The sequence below is a fragment of the Amblyomma americanum genome, chromosome 4, assembly GCF_052857255.1.
Source record: "Amblyomma americanum isolate KBUSLIRL-KWMA chromosome 4, ASM5285725v1, whole genome shotgun sequence".
In the NCBI taxonomy this organism is placed as follows: domain Eukaryota; kingdom Metazoa; phylum Arthropoda; class Arachnida; order Ixodida; family Ixodidae; genus Amblyomma; species Amblyomma americanum.
In genome coordinates, this window is record NC_135500.1 from 115,791,377 (window position 1) to 115,811,276 (window position 19,900).

The 19,900-nt window shown below is 46.8% G+C and overlaps 1 pseudogene; it reads right to left on the bottom strand.

Annotated features, from left to right (window-relative positions):
* Nucleotides 1–3,412: 3,412 nt before the first annotated feature.
* On the bottom strand, nt 3,413–6,706 carry LOC144130317 (uncharacterized; annotated as a pseudogene).
* Nucleotides 6,707–19,900: the final 13,194 nt, after the last annotated feature.

The following is a 19,900-nucleotide window of genomic DNA, read 5'->3' on the forward strand; positions in this document are numbered from 1 at the left end:
TTTGCTGTGTGGCCGCCGTTCCCATGCTACCCACGGCCCGCATTCTCATTCGCACCGACGCCGCTCACGTCCCACGCCTACTACGACGCGTCAGTCGCACCCCAGGAATCTGCCAAGAAGTTCATAGTCTAGCGGCACGCATCCCGTAGCAAATCCGTATTGAGTGGGCCCCGCGTGACGTCCTGAGCGCACAAAGCCGCGCAGATACTGCGACCCGCATGTCGACCCCAACCTCGTCTTTGCCTCGAGTCCTCACTCTGGATGACACCACGTTTATTTTAACAAGAAAGGAACACCTCCGGCACCGCACACGAGCTCTAATCCCTCCGTGTGCGGTAACCTCTCCCGTGGTCTACCCGTGCAGAGGAGGTGGCGCTTCGGAGGAAACTGGTCGGGGTTGCCCTAACTACAGCTGTGACACGCAAGCGGCCGCATTTCCATGATTTATATCTCCGCCCTGGGTGTCCAGTCTGCAAAATCCGAGATTGTGACGCAGATATCCACCACCTGTTAGGGGTTTGCCAGGCGCTGAAGCCGGCGAGAATGTGGGACCTGGCGGCGGTGGGTCTCTCGCCGGACAATCCGGATTCCTATGTTGCCTGGACACAAGGCCCATATCATCGTTCACTACTTGAATTCATTATATCAGCCAACCTTTTTCAGTTACTTAAGCATCCTCCTCATCTCTCATTTCATCACATTTATGCCCTAAGGCAATTAAGATCGCTTGAAAAGAAAATGTGCGATACAGCTGACTTAGTTTGAAATGTAAGGCACTAAAAATTAAAATTTGCGATGCTTACATATCAGTAAAAGACCCTGAATTTAAGAGAATAGAAGGCATTGGACCTTCAACTGCACAATGTGGGATCTTTTACAAAGTTATTTAAACCAAATATTTTTAGGCACCTTCAGCACATGCCGCAGATTAAATATACGTGGACAACAAAAAATTGCGTTCTTTATGGTAGGTGATGTCACCCATTGGACATACATAATTTCTGAAATATGCGCGTCAATCTCTGTGACAGCATACGCAGCTAGTTCTGGTTGCTTCTGTTACGTTCTGCTAACGTTACTCAGGTCAGAATGACGATAAGAATGCTTGCGTCCAACTCGAAAACTAGTTATTGGGCGAACTCGTGTCCTCAAACAGAAAGAAGTTCGGCGGCGCAGAGATAAAACATGTGCGCAGTCAACTAAGTTCAGAAGGACGGTCGCTCTCAGCCTTGGAAAATTTAAAGGCGACAAGGAACTTGAAGCGTTAGACGCCTAATGCGCCTACGACAATTTTGAACACGAAGAGAGACTCGCGCGGCTACAGACATTCCAGAGAAATCTGGTGGCCTCTCGTTTGACAAACAAGAGCGGAAAAAAAATATCTCATATCTCATAAAATATCTCACATATTTCTAATTCCCTCTATTCTCTTAAATTCAGGGACCTTTATTAACATGTAAGCGTCGCGAATCTTAATTTTGAATCTTCTTTTGCCCCGCCGCGGTGGCTCAGTGGTTAGGGCGCTCGACTACTGATCCGGAGTTGCCGGGTTAGAACCCGACCGCGGCGGCTGTGTTTTTATGGAGGAAAAACGCTAAGGCGCCCGTGTGCTGTGCGATGTCCGTGCACGTTAAAGATCCCCAGGTGGTCGAAATTATTCCGGAGCCCTCCCCTACGGCACCAATTCTTCCTTTCTTCTTTCACTCCCTCCTTTATCCCCTCCCTTACGGCGCGGTTCAGGTGTCCAAAGTTATATGAGACAGATACTGCGCCATTTCCTTTCCCCCAAAAACCAATTATAATTATATAATTCCTTAGATTTTTAACTGAGCCAGCTGTATCGAGCATTTTCTTTTCGAGCGATGTTTATTGCCTCAGGACATAAAGGTTATCAAATGAGAGATGAGAAGGATGCTTAAGTAACTGAAGAAGCTTTGCTGATCTAATCAAATCAAGTAGTGAACGATAATATGGGCTTTGTGTGCAGGCAATATAAGAATCCGGATTTTCCGGTGAGAGACCCACCGCCGCCAGGTGCCGCATTCTCGTCGGCTGTTTTCCACGCGTGTGTAGGCCGCTGGAACTGGAACTGGAACAACGTGGCTGGGAGCTGCAGCGACTACGTCCGAAGCTAAGTGCTTTTGGTATTTACACTTGTATACATGCGGTCGGGCGGTAGTTTTAGACCGAGTTAAGGGTAGGGAGGCCAGCGGAGAATATTTTTTGGCAGGCTTTTACGTTGCGCAGGGCCGAGGGCTATCGGCATAGGAATTTTGGCGGGCTTTCGCAAGGCGTAGTCGGCCGGACGATGGGTCGGCAAGCTAGGAAAGTTAAGGTGGACGAGGACGGGGAGTTAGTATAGTGTCAGGAGTGCGGCCGTTGGCGTTACTTAGATGAGACTGGGTTCGGGAGCTTAGCCGAGGCGGATGAGGCTAGCTTCGTGTGTAAGATGTGTAAGCGGTTTGGGGACGCCGTTCATACGTTAAAAGGGGAATGGGAAGCTGGGTTTAATGCACTAAATGCAGACCTGCAGGTAGAACGAAAGGCACGGATTAAGCTGGAAGCTCAGGTCGCCGATTTGATTAAAAAGGAGGAGAATAATGCCGCCCTGTTAAAGAGAATGGTGGGCGAGATTAAGGAAGAGCGGGAAAAGCGGACCCAGCTAGAAAAACAGGTTGAAGCGCTCAGGTCGCGGCCGGCTGGGCACCCCAGTTCGGAGAAGTGTCAGGTGGGGGACGAGGCTCGTCGATCCTACAGTGCTGTAGCGCCGCGAGCATTGAGTGAGAAAAATGAGCACGAAATGAAAAAGGTTAAAGCGGGCATGGAAACTCGCCACAATAGCGTACAGCGGCAGGAGAGTCAGCCAGAGTGATCGGGAGGCCAACAGATGGAGTTAGGAAGCGAACGATTGGGGCGCAGGAGGGTTCTGGTGGTCGGGGACTCGAATGTAGCGAGGGTTGAGGGCAACACCACCTAGACTTTTTAAGGCCTCTCCACGGTTGCGTGACGTCACCGCACTGCGATGGCCCAGTAGGTTCGGCTTCCGCGCTCGCACGCATTTCGCGCATTTCAAAGTGCTGATTATGTCTCTCGAAAATAAAATTACTTTTTTTTAAATCGTGTTTTGCTTGCCCACACCCTAACCGAATGCTTTTTTTTTGTTCTTGTTTCTTTGAAAGTATAAGCAGTTACATTTTAGCAGACTTTTACTGACTTTATATCAAAGCGCGCTTGTGTGAAGATACGTTCGTAATATTATTTTTATTGAAAATGAACAACGCAGAGGACTTTCACAAGTCGTATTTTATTTTCAGATGAGAAACACGATCAGTAGGAGTAGGAGGTAAGGGAAACTGTTACAGCACTGAATCATAAAATGCAGTAAGTGAAGCCAACAACAGAAAAACTGTAAACAGAAAGCAAACAAAAGAAAATATGCAGAATATATAATAATACAACGCAAAAACTGGTTTCGAAACTAAAAAAAACTAACAAAAACAGTCACAAGCACACAGAGTAGTCAATTCTTCAATGTCTTCAATTTTTTCTCTTTTTCTTTTGCAGCCTTTTCAACTATAAGTTGATCATTTTTTCTTTTACAAAGGTTATTTAGAAGCGTGTTTGCTGCTGCACTTAGGACATAGTGCATTACCAATTGTGGAGTGTGCCCATTCTCACACACATCAAAGTCAATGCCGTCGTTTAACACATCATGTGTGAGTGCCAAGAGAGCCTCCTTTTGATTTGATAGTGCATGAAACTGTGTCGCATGCTGTTCGCTTCTCAGTTTGTCAAGAACTATCTCAGCAGCAAGAACAGCATTTACTATGGCAGGCTGTGGAAACTTGAGACTACCACGAGTCATGGCCTTGACTAACTTCCCACCTTCTACTTCAATTTCATCTTCTAGCATTAAATTTTCTTTGCAAGTCATGCATGACAGCTTTTTGAACGCAGCGTGGGCACAATAGCCAGCAACGTAAGTGGTTGCTGGGAGATTTGGCGCCTTCGCATAATCGTCGTCCGTTACCTCAATGTCAAACACTTCAAGTACTGCATCGTTTACTGCCACCGCATCTGTTGCAGCCTCAAACTCTGGGAGCTCCAGAATGTTCTGCAGACGAAGCTTTTGCTCCGACTCATAGACTTGTCTTATGGAAATGTGGTATTGCGCACCGGAGAGTTGGCGGTATTTGCCAAACCTCTCTTCCAAGCAATCAGTCTGAAACTTTCCTAAAAGTACATACTCGCAATTCATTTCATCTAGGCAATACCTAGTATACCTAGTCACCTTTAGCAAGGTGTCTGTCGTGAGTCGGAGCGCACGGTGAGTCTCTCTTGTAAGTATAATAATAATAATAATAATTGGTTTTGGGGGAAAGGAAATGGCGCAGTATCTTTCTCATATATCCTTGGACACCTGAACCGCGCCATAAGGGAAGGGATAAAGGAGGGAGTGAAAGAACTTGTAAGTATGCCTGTGTCAAATTTGAGAGACTGCCACAGATCTAGCCACTCCACTATACTTAACAGAAACTGGATCTGTGGACTTGAAGCTGATGTAATCGGTGACTGCAGCTCATCACGAAGTCGAGTACCCTTGTTGCATGTCTTTACATTTACAATGCTCCACCACTTTGTTATTGTTTCAAGGAACTGTGCAGTACCAGACACATGATCTAGCTCAAGTCTGGGCCCACATGCTCGCAGAGCTGCTGCCGTAGACGGGTTGAAAATCCTTAGCGCAAGCTTGACATTCTGTCGCTCAATATTCGATGGGTTCAGAGATTTAGACGAAAGTTTTGGTGCTGATTTAATCAGCTGACCCTGTTCTTTCGAGTGAAGTTCGCGAAGTATTTTAAATGAAGCTGTAAGTATAGGTGGCTTTATTTTAGGTCCTGTGGGGCTAGGAAAGAACATGCATGTTCCAGCATTTCGCTGATTGATCCAGTTATTCCTGACGCATTTTATTAAGTGTACAGGATCAATCAGAAAAAAGAGAGGACGTTTAGAGTCTGCAGGGTGTGGATACACACTCTGAAGTTTGCAGGGGGCCCCACAAAGTGACATTGTTTTCCGGTTGATTGAGTTATTGTCAGCTATGACTGCGTTTATACGCAACCCAACATGCTCTAGCTGAGTAATGATGCTATGCAGAATAGTGTGAAGCTGCTGTGCGTTGATGCGCTCTACTGGCAGTATGTGCACAACATTCTTCTGACGCGAAAGCAAGCTTTGCATCATAAAAACATGGGCTGTTTTTGCTGCATTAGGGCTATTTGTAGCCGCACCAACAATTACTCCTCCCTTATAATCAAAATACGGCTGCAGGTGAATTTCGTCCATCAGGAGTACAACAATTTTTTCATGCTCCGTCATTGCTGCGACAAGCTTCGTTGCATACGATAGGAAAGAAGTGCCTTGCTGTTCAGCAGCCGGGCTTACGCTGTAGGAGTTACATATACGACGTATTGTAGATTGATGCAGTAATCTAAGGTTTCCGGAACTGTGAAGGAACCTATAAGCATGCGGAGAAACTGTAAATAAAATGCTTGAGAATACCAGCAACTCTGCAGAATACCGGGATGACCTGCTTTGCTTGACAAGAAGAAGAGAAAATTGCTCTTTCAAAAAACTAACTGAATTGGGTTGTTCAACATCTGCCAGTTCACAATTTAAGGCATCTTCAAGCAGGGAAAGTGCCAACTTAAGCAAACCATCAATTTTTTCTTCATGCTTAGACAACAATTTTCCGTGAAACGACTCTACAGCATCCAGCAGGCCTATCAAGCAACGGATATCATGTACTGTGTGAGGGATGGTATCTATGCCATCAATTGTAGTCAGCTGCACATTTCGGTAATGAACTTTCACCGTGAGGTTCTCTAAGACCGTGACTGACGACAAAACACGAAGGACGTCATCAACAGCAAGATTGAGAAAAAGGACGCAGGCAGGTCGAGAAATAACATTCCAAAAATCAGAAAGCTTGTTTTGAGGAAGGCACTCCAGTAGAACTTGGAAAGTGTCAATCTTGTTCTTTGCTTCTTCCTCATCGTGTGTCTGGAGTGACATGGCGATGGCATCTCTTAAAGAAGCTGCTTCAAGACGCGTTCTCTTTTCAGTCGGTGCTTCTCGGGACGTAGTGGCGGGCGCAAAAAGGTACGCGGGACTGCGAATGGCGTCGGAGCTGAGACGAGCGATCTTCAATTTTGCCTCGACGACTTTTCCCGTATTTGAGTCCACATACTTAGAAGTCCGAATGTCTGATGCTTTAAAGTGCCGCTCGCAGACCTGCAAAGCCCAGCGCAGATAAGGTTAACATATTTAAGATGATTAATTCCATGGGTGCAATAGCAATTAGCGCAGTGAAATATTTCAAATTTAGAATATTTCCAGCTCGCCCACTAGGCCATGTTGTAGCGCATTATGTACACACAGCTACGTCGCGGAATAAATATCACGCTTTTTCGACTTACCTCTGAGCGCTTTCCGGGTTCGAAATCAGCACGTGGAATGGCTTTCAACCATTGCCTCCTTCAGTCAGCATCAGCTGGGAAAGTGTAGACGCACACAGTCTTTTCTCCATCGTAATTCCCGCGGCAGCCGGGAACACAACAGTGTCCTGGCATTTTAACAAATGGCTCAGGAACTGTCACACGCGCACAGCACTTTCACAGACGTTTCCCAGGATTGCACTTCGAGTATTCACAGTCCGCAAGGAAGCTTCAGCAACTGACACAGAAAAAAGAACCGTGCTGAGGAACAGCATGCAACACACGACACGTGCAGCACATGTTCAAACACGACGGTAGTGATGTTTACAGCAATCGCGATGTCTCCTTTCAAATGATTGCTTTCAACAATTTACTAGAAAAACTCCACAAACTAAGCTTTTAAAAGATTGAACAGTTTCCAGAAATGCGAACGAAGATTGTTACATTGAACCAGATATCTTTCATGTCTTTTAAAACGGTGAAATTCATTATCTTCAATTTGCTATACGCAAATACGCCTCGGAGTACTCCGCACTCCAACAATTTGAAACAGCGCGGGAGGTGAACGGCGGCAGCGGCCGCCACGAGGTGCTGCCGCAGCGGTCGGCGGTGGCTGCTCCCGCGTCGTAGTGCGGTGACGTCACGCGTCGGAGGAGAAATCACGGAGAGGCCTTAAAAGTCTAGGTGGTGTTGTTTAGGGAGGCGTTCTGACGGCAGTGAAGGCAGACAGGCGGGTACAGGTAGAGGCTCAGTCGGGGAAGTGCATGGTGGATGCAGTGGCCAGAGACCGGGAGGTGGTGGTGGGCAGCATGGATGGCGAGCACCTTGTCGTCATCCATGCTGGTCTCAATGATGTACTGCAGGGGAGGAGCCAGAATTTTGAGACGCAGTTGGAGGTGGGGATGCGTAGGCTTAGAGAGGCCTCTGAGAGTGTGCATGTGACCATATGCACAATCCCAGAGGTCCAGAGGCAGGCTCGCGAAACGGAAAGGAGGGTCGTTGAGGCTAATCGGGTAATTAGGCTATTGAGTCGACGACTAAGACACGAGGTGATGGAGGTCAACAGGGAAGTGTACGAGGTTAGGCCCCACCCTTTTGCACAGGATGGCATCCACTACGGTGGTGCCACTGGCAAGAAGGTGGGTAGTAGGATAGGTCGCCAGGCAACAGCTTTTTTGGGGGGACCCAGAGCTCTGAAGGAACCAGTGTAGAGAAGGAAGAATTAAGATCAAACGGACAATGGAACCATAGGGGAAGAGAGACGCAAGCGCCAGGGCCAAGTTAATTCAGATATAGGTTTCATTAACATGCAAGTTGGCAGGAAATGACTGAAATGGGAGGAAATAGAAGAACAGTTAAGACAGGAGGAATTAATGGTATATGGTTTAGTGGAAACACATCTTAGAGACATGGAGCAACCACCCTGTAACCCAGACTACGCATGGGAATATTGAAATAGAACAGAGGGCAGCAGAAAGGGAGGTGGAATTGGGGCATTCATTCATAAAAGTATGAATTTTCAAAGGCTTAGACTGGGATGCAGGGAACATTTATGGCTAAAAGGAACAGTGGCAGGCAAGCAAACACTCCTTGGCTTTGTATACCTGTGGACAGGGGTTAATGCCAAAGAGGAAAACAGGAAAATGTTAGAATGAATTGCAAGCGACATTGATGAGCTAGGAGGACAGGGCGAGATAATTATATTAGGCGACATGAATGCACACATAAAAGACCTGGATGGGTACACGGATTCGACAGGAAGCATGCTGCAGGACATGTGTGACAGGCATGATTTAGTTGTATGCAACAGCACCGAGAAGTGTGAGGGGCTCATAACATGGGAGGCGGAGAGTCTGCACTCGACGATAGATTATGCACTAATGTCACAGAGGATGTATAATAGATTAGGGGTAATGAGCATAGATGAAGATGGTTCCAGAAGTCTAGGTAGTGACCACAAGCGTATCAACTTGAGCTTCAGAAGAAAAAGCAATGTAGGACTGAAGCAAGATGAACAATCAGGGGGAAATTTTTACTCAGAAAAGCAATTGGAAGCAGCAGCCAAACAAATCGAGAAAGTAATTTTTGAGGATAGTGAAACAGAATGGACATATACCAAATTAACTCGATTACTGGAGCTAGAGCTAGCTAAGGCGCGAGTAAAGCTAAAAGGGAAAAGATGCAAACCCAATAGTTGGTGGGATGAGGAGGTCAAGAGAGCAATAGAAAAGAGCAAGGAAGCGTCCAGGGAACACAGATATTCCAAGAAGAGGGGGGAACCAAAACCCGAAGTAGACAGAAAATGGGATACCTTCATAACAACACAGTGCTGTGCGCGTGTATGATTTAATTCCTCTAAAATGAACTAATCACGCGCACAACCTGGACACATTTCTTATTGTGTAAATAGTTTGTACATATTACTTCTCCACCTATCCTCTCTTCCTGTCCCCTCACCTCTTTCATTTCATTTCTCCATTCTGCCTGCTATCCTTTATTTCCGCTGCCCCAGCTCAGGTGCTTCAGTATCGATGGCAGATGCCGGGGTAGCAAAAATCTTTTCCTTCCTTTTTACTATTATTTTTAATAATACCACTACCACCACCACCACCTTCATAAAGTGTAGAAGGGACGCATCCTATTTGATTAATCAGAAAATCAGAAGAAAGGGTGCCCAATGAATGTCAAAAGTAAATAAAAAGGATAGAAAAGCAGCCCAAAAATTCTGGAAACATCTAAATGCAATGAGTAATAAAACTAGGCTAGAACAAAGGTTTATTGTTACAGATGAGGGTATTCGACTAGAAGGGGATGAAGTAATAAAACACATAGGAACAAGGATGACGGAAAAATTTTCAGCAAAGCACGTGGTACATAATTTATCGAAGGAGGATAGACCGGTTACAGCAATAGCTTCACTTGAGCAAGGAGAGTGGGAAAGGGCAGAGAAAAAGGTTCCTAGTGGCACATCAACAGGACCAGATGGTATCCCGATAATGTTGATAAAGAAGTTAGGACCAAAATCCAAGCAAACATTAATACAGGTAGTGAACAAAATGATAGTGGATGAGAAAGTCCCCGATGAATGGCGATTAAGTAGAATGAACATGATATGTAAGGGAAAGGGGGACAAAGCAGACGTAAGTAACTATCGCCCCATAACAGTGACATCTGTGGTTTACAGGGTGGTGATGCAAATTATAAAAGATAGACTGCAGGCTTGGGTGGAGAACGAGGGGGTGTTAGGGGAACTACAGAATGGGTTCCAGAAACAAAGGAGGTTGGAGGACAATCTATTTTCATTGACACAGTGTAGAAATTGCGGAAAAGGAACATAGGCCCTTATGGCTAGCATTTCTGGATATTAGGGGAGCCTATGACAACGTTACTCAGGAGCATTTGTGGGACATACTGGGCACATTGGATGTGGAAAGTGGAGTAATTAATCTTTTAAAAGATATATATATATATATATATATAGGTAACAGAGTGCTCATAAAATGGGAAAAAAATGTATCAGGGCCGGTGGAGATACAGCGGGGGCCTAGACAAGGATGTCCTTTGTCCCCTTTGTTGTTCATGTTGTACCTGCAAGGGTTGGAGACCAAGCTAGAGGGGAGCGGACTAGGCTTCAACCTATCTTTTTTCAAGCAAGGGGAATTGATTAAACAGACATTACCGGGACTAATATACGCGGACGATATAGTGATAATGGCTGACAACAAGGAAGACCTGCAGAAGTTGTTAGACATATGCAGTACAGAGGGAGATAGATTAGGCTTCAAGTATAGTAAGGAAAAATCTGCAGTCATGATATTTAATGAAGAGGGCGGCGAACATAGAATACAGGAGTTCGTGCTAAAAGTAGTGAATGAGTACAAGTATCTTGGGGTGTGGATAAATAACAGTGTTGAGTATCTGACAGAGCAAGAAAAATATTTAATGAATAAAGCTAGTAGGAATGCAGCTGTCATGAAAAATAGGGCACTGTGGAATTACAATAGGTATGAGGTGGTAAGAGGGATCTGGAAAGGGGTACGGTCCCTAGCCTGACCTTCGGTAATGCGGTCCTGTGTATGAGGCCAGATGTTCAAGCAAGGCTGGAAATTAGGCAACGGGGAGTAGGGAGGTTAGCTTTGGGAGCACATGGCAATAAACCAAATCAGGGGGAACAGGGTGATATGGGATGGGCGTCTTTCGAGAGCAGAGAGGCTAGCAGTAAGATAGCATGTGAGGAACGATTGAGAAAGATGGAGGAAAAGCGGTGGGCTAGGAAAGTTTTCAGATACCTGTATATAAAGAATGTTGACACGAAATGGAGAAAGCGAACTAGAAAATTGACAAGCAAATATCTGGACAGCAGTAAGTCGGCAAATCAGCAATTATCGGTTATGAAAAAGGTTAAAGAAACAGAGAGAGCTTTGTGGAAAACAGGGATGCTGACGAAATCGGCACTGGAAACATACCGGACCATTAAACAGGAAATTGTCAAAGAAAATATCTATGATAATTGTAGGGGAAGTTCTTTGTTGTTTGAGGCCAGGACTGGAGTTTTGCGGACTAAGACGTATAGAGTCAGGTACCAGGAGATTGACACTTTGTGCATTGCGTGCGGAGAGGAGGAGGAAACGGCTGAACACTTGATACTTTTCTGTAAAGGGCTTCACCCTACTGTGGAAGGCAGCGGGGCTGACTTACCCAAGGCATTGGGGTTTAGGGATAGTGAAGGGAAAGTGGATTTTAAGAGGATAGAAGTAACCATGCGAAGGTTATCTGATTGGTGGCTAAAAGCAAGACAGGAGTAAAATTTCACAAGACATGGCTAGGTGGCTTGAGCCACCGCCCGACTTAAAGGGTTCAGCCGTATCCATCCATCCATCCATCCATCCATCCTGCGCCGGACAAACCCACAACAAGGGGTGGATATCTGCCTCACAATCTCGGATCTTGCAGACTGGGCTCCCTTGGCGGTGATATAGATCTCGGAAATGCGGCAGCTTGCGTGTCACATCTCTAGTTATTGCAACCCCGACCCGTGTCCTCCAAAGCGCAACCTCAGCCGGCACCGGAACATAGCGGCCGGCTCCGGTACCGCGTTGTAAGGGAAGGTATAAAGGAGGGAGTGAAAGAAGAAAGTAAGAAAGAGGTGCTGTAGTCGGGGGGCTCCGGAAGTAATTTCTGCCATCTGGGAGTCTTTGACGTGCACTGACATGCTACAACACACGGGCGCCTACTGACGGTGCACTACTTTCAGTCGACTACTGACGTAGAGGCGTCTCGATGCACCCTTGTGAGCAGGGCCTCCCTTTTGCTGTGAAGAGGGGTGCGAAGCTTTCTTTCTGCGCGCCACCCGTCTTCTCTCCTCCGCTCTGCTGAGCCTTGCCGCGTGGTTGCCATTCCAGCCAGCGTTGCATGGCTGCCTCTGTTCGCCTCCGCGTCGTGTGCGTGCAGGCAAGTGTATTTGCAGTAAGCCATCCCAAAGACGGCATCCTCGAGTAGGAATCCGCAGAAAGAACGAGGGAAAAATCTTGCTATGTGGCTGAAAGGCATGCTTGTTGGAAGCATTTGAGAACATGAGTGAAGGGGCTGTTCGCAGCGTCTCGCAGGTCATTTGGGAGTCGCTAGGCTCGGTAGTGCTGGGAGGGAGGGGGGGGAGGTGAATGCAGCGGGGTTGAGTGACCGAGACTGGTTTTTCTCCCGTCGGCTCGCTTCAGGGGACGAGCATCAGGGGCAGAAAGGTAGGTTCACACTGATATCGATTTGTTACGCTCTCTCCCCGCTTTCCTAGTGTGTGGGGAACCGTGCGGTCGCGCGACGTTTGTTATAACCCTGTCACACGGGCACTTTCGATCCTCATTGAGTCAATGCTCATCGAACTCAATGCAGATCGACGGTTGTCACACGGCCACTTTCAAGCGCAATCGAGCTCGATCCTGCTGACTCGATGCCGATTCCTCAAGAGTGCTAGAGGTTTCAAGCACAATGAGAACACTCTCGTTCTCATGAACCTATAAAAATAAACACTAGTTAACAAAACCAAACCACAATTGTTGTTGTAATTGATTAAAATGTAATACAGAACATTTTTCAGGTACTATGCCTGCTTATATGCAAACATTTGAAAATAATCTCTACACCACGCTCCAAGCTTGGCCGTCAGTGTAAACGAAGATGGAGTCCTCCTGCTCGTCGGCGCGGAAACTGTGTAGCGAGCGCGAGACAGCCGCTCTCATCGGCTGCTGGCAGGACCGCCTAAATAATTTGCGGCGCCAGAAGAGAAACGCCGCAGTCTATGCAGAAATCGCGGAGGCGTTGCGGGCCCTTGGGTTGCATCGCACAGCAGCAGAGGTGCGCCACAAAAACCTGGCGCAGATACGCAATGTACCGATTTGGCTACGGATTTGGCTGCCGCTGCCTCCGACTGCACAGTGTTGCCGGACATCGCCATGTTATAGCTGTCGGCGGAACGTTTGGCGCCACCTAACACACATGAGGGAAACTTCTCAATGTGCATTGAAAATGCCCGTGTAGCACCGGATGTTTCGAGCGTGCTCGAAAATCTCGATGCAGATCGAGCTCAATGAGGATCGAAAGTGCCCGTGTGACAGGGGTATTAATGGACATTGTGGAATCTGCTTGAACTCCAAGCTGCGACACAAGAAGGCGCCACCATCGCGGATGCTTCGATGCTCCCCCATACAAACAGTGCCTTATCGCAGTGGACGCTGCGCCAACTCGCTTCTCTGTGTCGCTGCCATGTAACCACGGCCTGTGTTTGTGGCGATTTTTTCATCCTGTATCGCTCCGCCATTCTGCAGGGCTGGCATGCACAAGGAGCTCAGCACTGGCGCGCTTAATCCTTGTTTTGTTCAGACGTTTGCGTCTCCTGGGGTGTGCAGTGAGTGCTTCAGAGTGTGCGCAAACTGAGGTGGTGCGTGCTGAAGGACTTCGTGGATGCAACCAGTGGCGGATGCCATGGAGCTTCGGTCATCGCGGCAACGTCCGTCTCCTCAGTCTCGGGCACGTGCCGGCCTCCGCGACTGCGGCAGCACAGCAACTGGTGAGCTTGTCGACGCAGTGCTCGCTGCGGCGGCTGCCAGCTAGAGCCTACTGCCGATTGCGTCGCGAGGCTTGTGCCAAAGTTTTCCTTGCTTTCCTTTGTGCGCGTTTGGTCCGGGTGGGAAACCGCGGGAATTTAACTTCAGCTGGACATACGTCGATCGATTAATTCTCGCGAGGACGTAATGCTGGTATATCCGTACAAATCGCAAATAATTTGAGCAATGTGACGAATTCTGACTTGCCACTAAAACGGTTCTAAGAAGAGCGCGTTGGTACCGTCCTCAAAATGTATTTACTTCCGATGAACGGTCTGAGCCAGAACTGCTCGAAAACATTGATTTCGCAATGACTACCGCATGATATTTCTTACTACAGTGTCCTTGCACCTTTAAAGTTCGCGGCACACTGGCGTGAGCCATGCCTACTAAAAAGCGCTTCATCACATATGCTCTAGAGTTTGCGGGCACGTCTACTGCGCATCATCCCTGCTGCAACGCCTCCTGTACGAGCACAGCATACAATCGCGCGAAAGCGTTCCGAGAAACAGGGGAGCAGTACGATGCCCGTCGCGCCTGCTTATCAAATTTATTACTTGCGAAGTATTCGCGAATTACTGACCCGCTAAAAAGGAGTCGTCCGCACGAGGCCAGTCTGAAAAATTTCAAGTTTCTAAAAATTTATGTTCATTGTCTTTGGTGTGCAGTATACTTTTGGGTCCCTAAACTTCTATTCATCATTATTTCTTTTATGTTCCCGGTGAAATTCGTACGCACAACCTTTCAATTTTTATCATTCATGAACGGTCCAGCGTCGACTGCCCATCATCTGCTGTTAAGCATCCGAGCCCCAAGAAGCGGCAACCAATTGCTTTTTTCCGCTGCATATAGCGTGGGCGATTTTTAAAAGAGCATACACTTGGGAACAACCTAGCATGTCCAAGAAACCAGTTGCGACCGTTGCTTGCGAAGAAGTGACTGAAGAGGGCCCTCGATGTTGCCGCCTTAAATCGTTAAGACGCTCCGCCGCAATTGCAAGCGGGGCATAGATTCGAGCTTGGAAAGCTACGCGTTTCTCCAGTCCAGAGCCACAAACGTGCAGCACAGAGAATACAAAACAAACGCTCTCAGAACTCGGCGATAAAACTTGCTTCCCACGAAACAGAACAGCCAAGCAGACGACGCTAGCGACTGCGACATGATCGACGCGCATGCTCGTTCCCTATCCCGATTTGCGCTCTGCTTCGGCTAAGCACCGGGCAGTCGACACTCGAGCGTTCACGTTAAAATACTGGAAGGGTGCGCATATGGAATAAGAACAGAAAAAAAAAGTTTATTTTTTTTAGGTTATGGGGGTTTAAAGACCCAAAGCGACTCAGGGTATGTGGGACGCCGTTGTGAAGTTCTCCGGAAATTTCGACCGCCTGGGGTTTTTTAGCGTGGACTCACATCGTTCAGTACACGGGCCTCCAGCATTTTGCCTCCATCAAAATTCGACTGCCTCAAAAAAAAAGTGTCCTGGCACTTCGGTGTTTCGCTATTGTGGCCTTATCAAGCTCTTCCGACAAGACCTCTCTGCTCAAAGCCTACTAAGAAGGTTAGATATGGGCTAAAGCTGAAGGGCAGTTCTAGTGCTTTTTTTGCGACACTTATTTATAACTTAGATTAAAACGCGTTTCAAACTGTTTGCACATTTTGCTGCTATGGAAGGTTTAGAGCGGCGTGTCATGGGGGCTGCCTGCTGTGGTCGAAGGAAATTGCCGCCATTTCTCGCCTCCTGACAACCTCGCCGCCTGCCTCGCCGCGATGTCTGTTGCGTTTGGTAGATCGGTTCCGAAAGCCAGTATTTCTGCTGATACGGTTTGTAAAGGGGTGGTAAACGACACTAATGTTGGGCGAAAGCTTCAAAGGACATGTGCGAACCCTAATTTGATCGCCTGAGACATAAGATCGTAAACAGACTTCATGTCGCGGAGAGCCGCTCAGCTCTCCGCCTCTTCAAACCATCGAATGGATTTCCTGAATGCTTGTTTTCTCTTCTGATGAAGGTTAACCTCCACGGCGGCAGCCTTCACTAGCTGTCGTGCAATTTTTTCGTAGTATTTCCCGATTAAATAAAATAACGCGTGCATGGAAACGCGTTTATGCTACACTAAGTTCACAATAACGTCAGCCTCGGACAAAATTGTGGCACGCTCCGTGCACGATGTCTCGGTGGCAAGTAATGAGCTTCACTGTGAGCCCCGACCAGCGATGTCACTGTTAATGACTGTATCGCATGGACTGCGAGGAAGGGACAACCAGCCGGCACAGCAGACGTAACACACACGCTTTATTCCGAATATGGTCACGCAAACGGCACTTCCCGGAGCGACGATCAAAAGTAGCCAGCGGACGGCTTGCAATACTCGGAATGACGGTAAGCGTTATGCGCTCGTACGGCTGTGCACTGCATAATCTACAGTAACCATATGCATTAGCGCATGTCGTCCTTTCCCGTTCGCGATTCGGCCTCTGAAGCTTGTGTTAATAATAGGCACACTCCTTAACTTGCGAGCAATGCGGTCTCGCTACAAACGCAGGCGCAACCGGCAGCAACTGACAGCACGCCGCCATGGTTTCGACGGTGGAACACCTTTTTCATGCGGCTATGTTGTGCACTTACCGTCGCAGACTTTCCGAGATCGAAGCCTTTCTTTCAAGATTAGCTATCTAGTGCTGGCGGGCGTGTTTGTTGAGTTCGCTCTTTCAGAAAAGTGCATGTCGAACGAGCGCGAACAGGGGCAGAGCGTCCTTGTGCAGTTCGGGGCCGTGAAGCTCGCGAACGATCTCATACGAGACCGGTAACTCCTTGCCACAATTGCAATACCCAACACAGCAACTTCTTCCTCTGCCTTTCCACGTCTTCGTAGAAAGAACACCTTTGGCAGCCACCTGCGATACTTCTAATACTGTGTCGCTGCGTTCACGATAGCTACATAGGAGGCTTGCAATATGCTGACTGACGGTAAGCGTTGTGCGCTCGTACTGCTGCGCTCTGCATAATATACAGTAACGATATGCAGCAGCGCAGAGTTCGATCTCGTCTGTGGCTGCATCTGGTCTGAAACGAAAGAACTGTGCGCTGTAAATGATCGATAATGTTGCCTGTTTCACCGTCTCATCGATTTAATGTTCAATTTTAATCTTCACCAAATTGTTTCAACACCCACACGTACCCAAGGACAACTGGGAATATTCTAGATTTGATACTAATCAGTGATCACTTTCCTGAAAACCGTGCTCAGGTTGACGTCATAGAAGGCAGATCGGACCGCAGAATAGAGTATAGACCTCCTTCACGCAGCGACGTCACGAAGATACGGTGGCGCTGATGTCAGCAGCGACTTTCGCATGGTAGGCAAAACACTTTCCGCCTGGCCGTGCCTACCGCAGCTATCGCTCAAGGAGCACAGGTAATCGGCCCAATATTGCAACCGGATGGTTCCATCCTGGTCCTTTCTAGGGCCGGCCTTTGCCAATAGGATTTCAATATTGGGCCAATTACCTGCGCTACTTGGGCAGCGGCTGCATCAAGCCTGTGCACTGCAGAAGCAGCATGCATTGACCAGCTGCGTCGCTGTTGGGTCCGGGCAGTAGCATAAAAGGAAATTTAAATTAGCCTCGATAGGTTTCTCGCACATAAATACCGCATTAGGAAACTGGCTAACAGGCATTGAGCCACGGTATTAAAGCGCGAAGTCTGGGAGTCGATCGGCAATGCCACTCGCACTTAATAGCATGCAAATTACTGCGTTCATTCACCTGAACATCAGGATAGTAGGCTGATAATTGCTCAAGGAAAAAAAAAAGACATGCAGCTGCACACGTACTTCTCACCTTGAGCCGGAATGCACGGGGCGTCGGCAGGTTCGCTCGCCCCAAAGTAACGCGTTCTTTTGTTAATAGCACAGCATGTTTTAATGGCGCGTTTTATGGCATTTAATGTTGACTTGAATCTCTTTCTTTTATAGGACTACATAATTATTTTTTTCGAGTAGAAAGAAGTCTGGTAAGTTGTGTCAATCTTGCGCGGTCGCGTTGGAGTGCTTAGAATAACGTAACTTAGCGGGCTAAACGCCCCATGCTGTCTCATTGCATCATGCATGTGTCACGTTTGATTAGGTAGTACATGATCGCGAAGCTTGTTTGGAAAGAAGCAGTCGCAGGCATGCTATACTAACAGACACGTGGCGAGATTGAGAGGGGACACAGCAATGAAGTGTTTTCGTTATATATTCATGCGATATGTAACTAAACTTGGCGCAAATATGAAATTGCTACGCTTGTTTTCAGTAATACCTTTTATTTTTAGCTATACGTGGTGCAGTTCTGGGTAATTATAATTAGCGCCCTCGTCAAGTCACCCCAAGGTCTTAAATAATTGAGTAGATAATGCGCAATTTTTTTTTGTGCCAGCATGTACACAAAACTCTGTTCTGTATGTTGACGCGATTAGTTCTTTTTTCTAGATGATCAGTACTTATGCATGCATAGTTACATGAAAACGTTTCTTACAAAAAATAGCTAACATCGTACTGCACGTGTAGGAAAAAAAACCGAGAGATTTATTACGCTCCTCAACGTGTCACGAATAGTTTGCGAAAAATAGAATCATTTTATTTTCATGCGTTACGGAATTACGAAGGTGACTGAACAAGTCACAGAAAATGTGAGAGGTCAGAAAACGAACCTAAAGTTTATTCCCTCCTTTATAGCCTCTTCGCTTTCGCTTTGGTCAAAGAAATGCGGCCCTGAAATCAATGCAATTGCCTCACAATTTTCGACGACCACACATCTATAAAGCATAACTTATAAATTTGTACTGAATATTTTGCTATAATTTTTCGCCACGAAACAAGACTCCGGGGCTGGGAAAGAAAATAATTCTATAAATAAAAAAAATTTCACCAAATCGACCAGTTTGACAAGGGTAGAATTGGCCAGCTTGGTGCGTGATCATGCGGCTAAAAACAGCGCTTAAGCGAGGCAGAGGAGATCGGGGACGCGACGCTGTCCCAACATTTCGCACAACGCGACACGTATGCAAACAAACAGACGATGGGCGCACGTCTGCTCCGCCGAAGCAACGCCAGCACTTCCCCACACTACTGTCCCATAGTAAAATCATTCCGGCTAGTGCAGAGTGTCAAAACTTATTTTACTCAATGCCTAGCGTATAAATCAACAACATAAACGCTTTCTACATGTTTAATACTAACCATATATACAATACACAGTGGAAAACTATTTCTCTGAATACGCCCCACACAGCCAACGCTAGCTCGCGTACTTCGAGAAATTACTAAGTTGGAAGCACCATTCCTGTGATTAGCAGAAACTGGAAACGCGCCTACAACCCTTGAAAACCCGCGCTCATCACCTCTCCGCGATGCCACTCCCCGATCTTATATATACCACAAGCCCGCTAGCGACTGCTGCGCCACCTTGTTTGTTTGCAAACAAGCAGGAGGTCTATACCTACTTGCCGATTACCATTACAGAGCAGTACAATATATTAAAAAAGCATGCAGGTCGTAACTAGTTTTGCTAATAGGAGACGACACTAGTATTATAACGCACCTTGCGCACGAATTCCAATCATTTTTCGACATTGCTTCGCGTGAGACCACTAAGGTGAACACCTTGTGGGAACAGTTTAGAAATACGGTAACCTACTGTGTAGGTGCATCGTTCCGCGAAGAATAAAACGGCCTCAGAAAAACAAGCCGTGGATTACAAGGGACGTAATTCACGCACAACGGCAAGTCAAGCGGCTTCGTAGATCAATTAAAGAAAAGGGGGAAAATGCTACCAAATCATTGAAACTAAACAGTGCAATCACAAGGCTAAAAGAAATATCAAAGCACGCAAAGGAACAGTACTTTAAAGTGACCTTCTCAACACTTCTTAGGAATATTCCTCATAGATTCTGGAAATATTTTCGCAGAGATAAAACAGCCACATCCAGCTTTTCCAGGGAGGAAAAACAGAAGAAAGCTAACGTGCACAGCGATTTCTTTAAATATGTTTTATAAAAGATAACGGCATTCTCCCTAACAGTTTCTGCACATCTACTCCATGTATTGGCCCTCTCCACATAGCAGATGATGGTGTTCTTAATTTGCTGCTAAACCTAGACATAAAGAAAGCACGTTGTCCAGACAACATCCCAAATCAGTTCCGATATGAAGAATGGCGCAGTAAATATCTCGGTATCATTTTTCGTAAGTCTTTATCAACTTCGAAGCCACCCGACGATCGCAAAAAAAGCAAAGGTTCTATCCATTCATAAATCCGGAGATA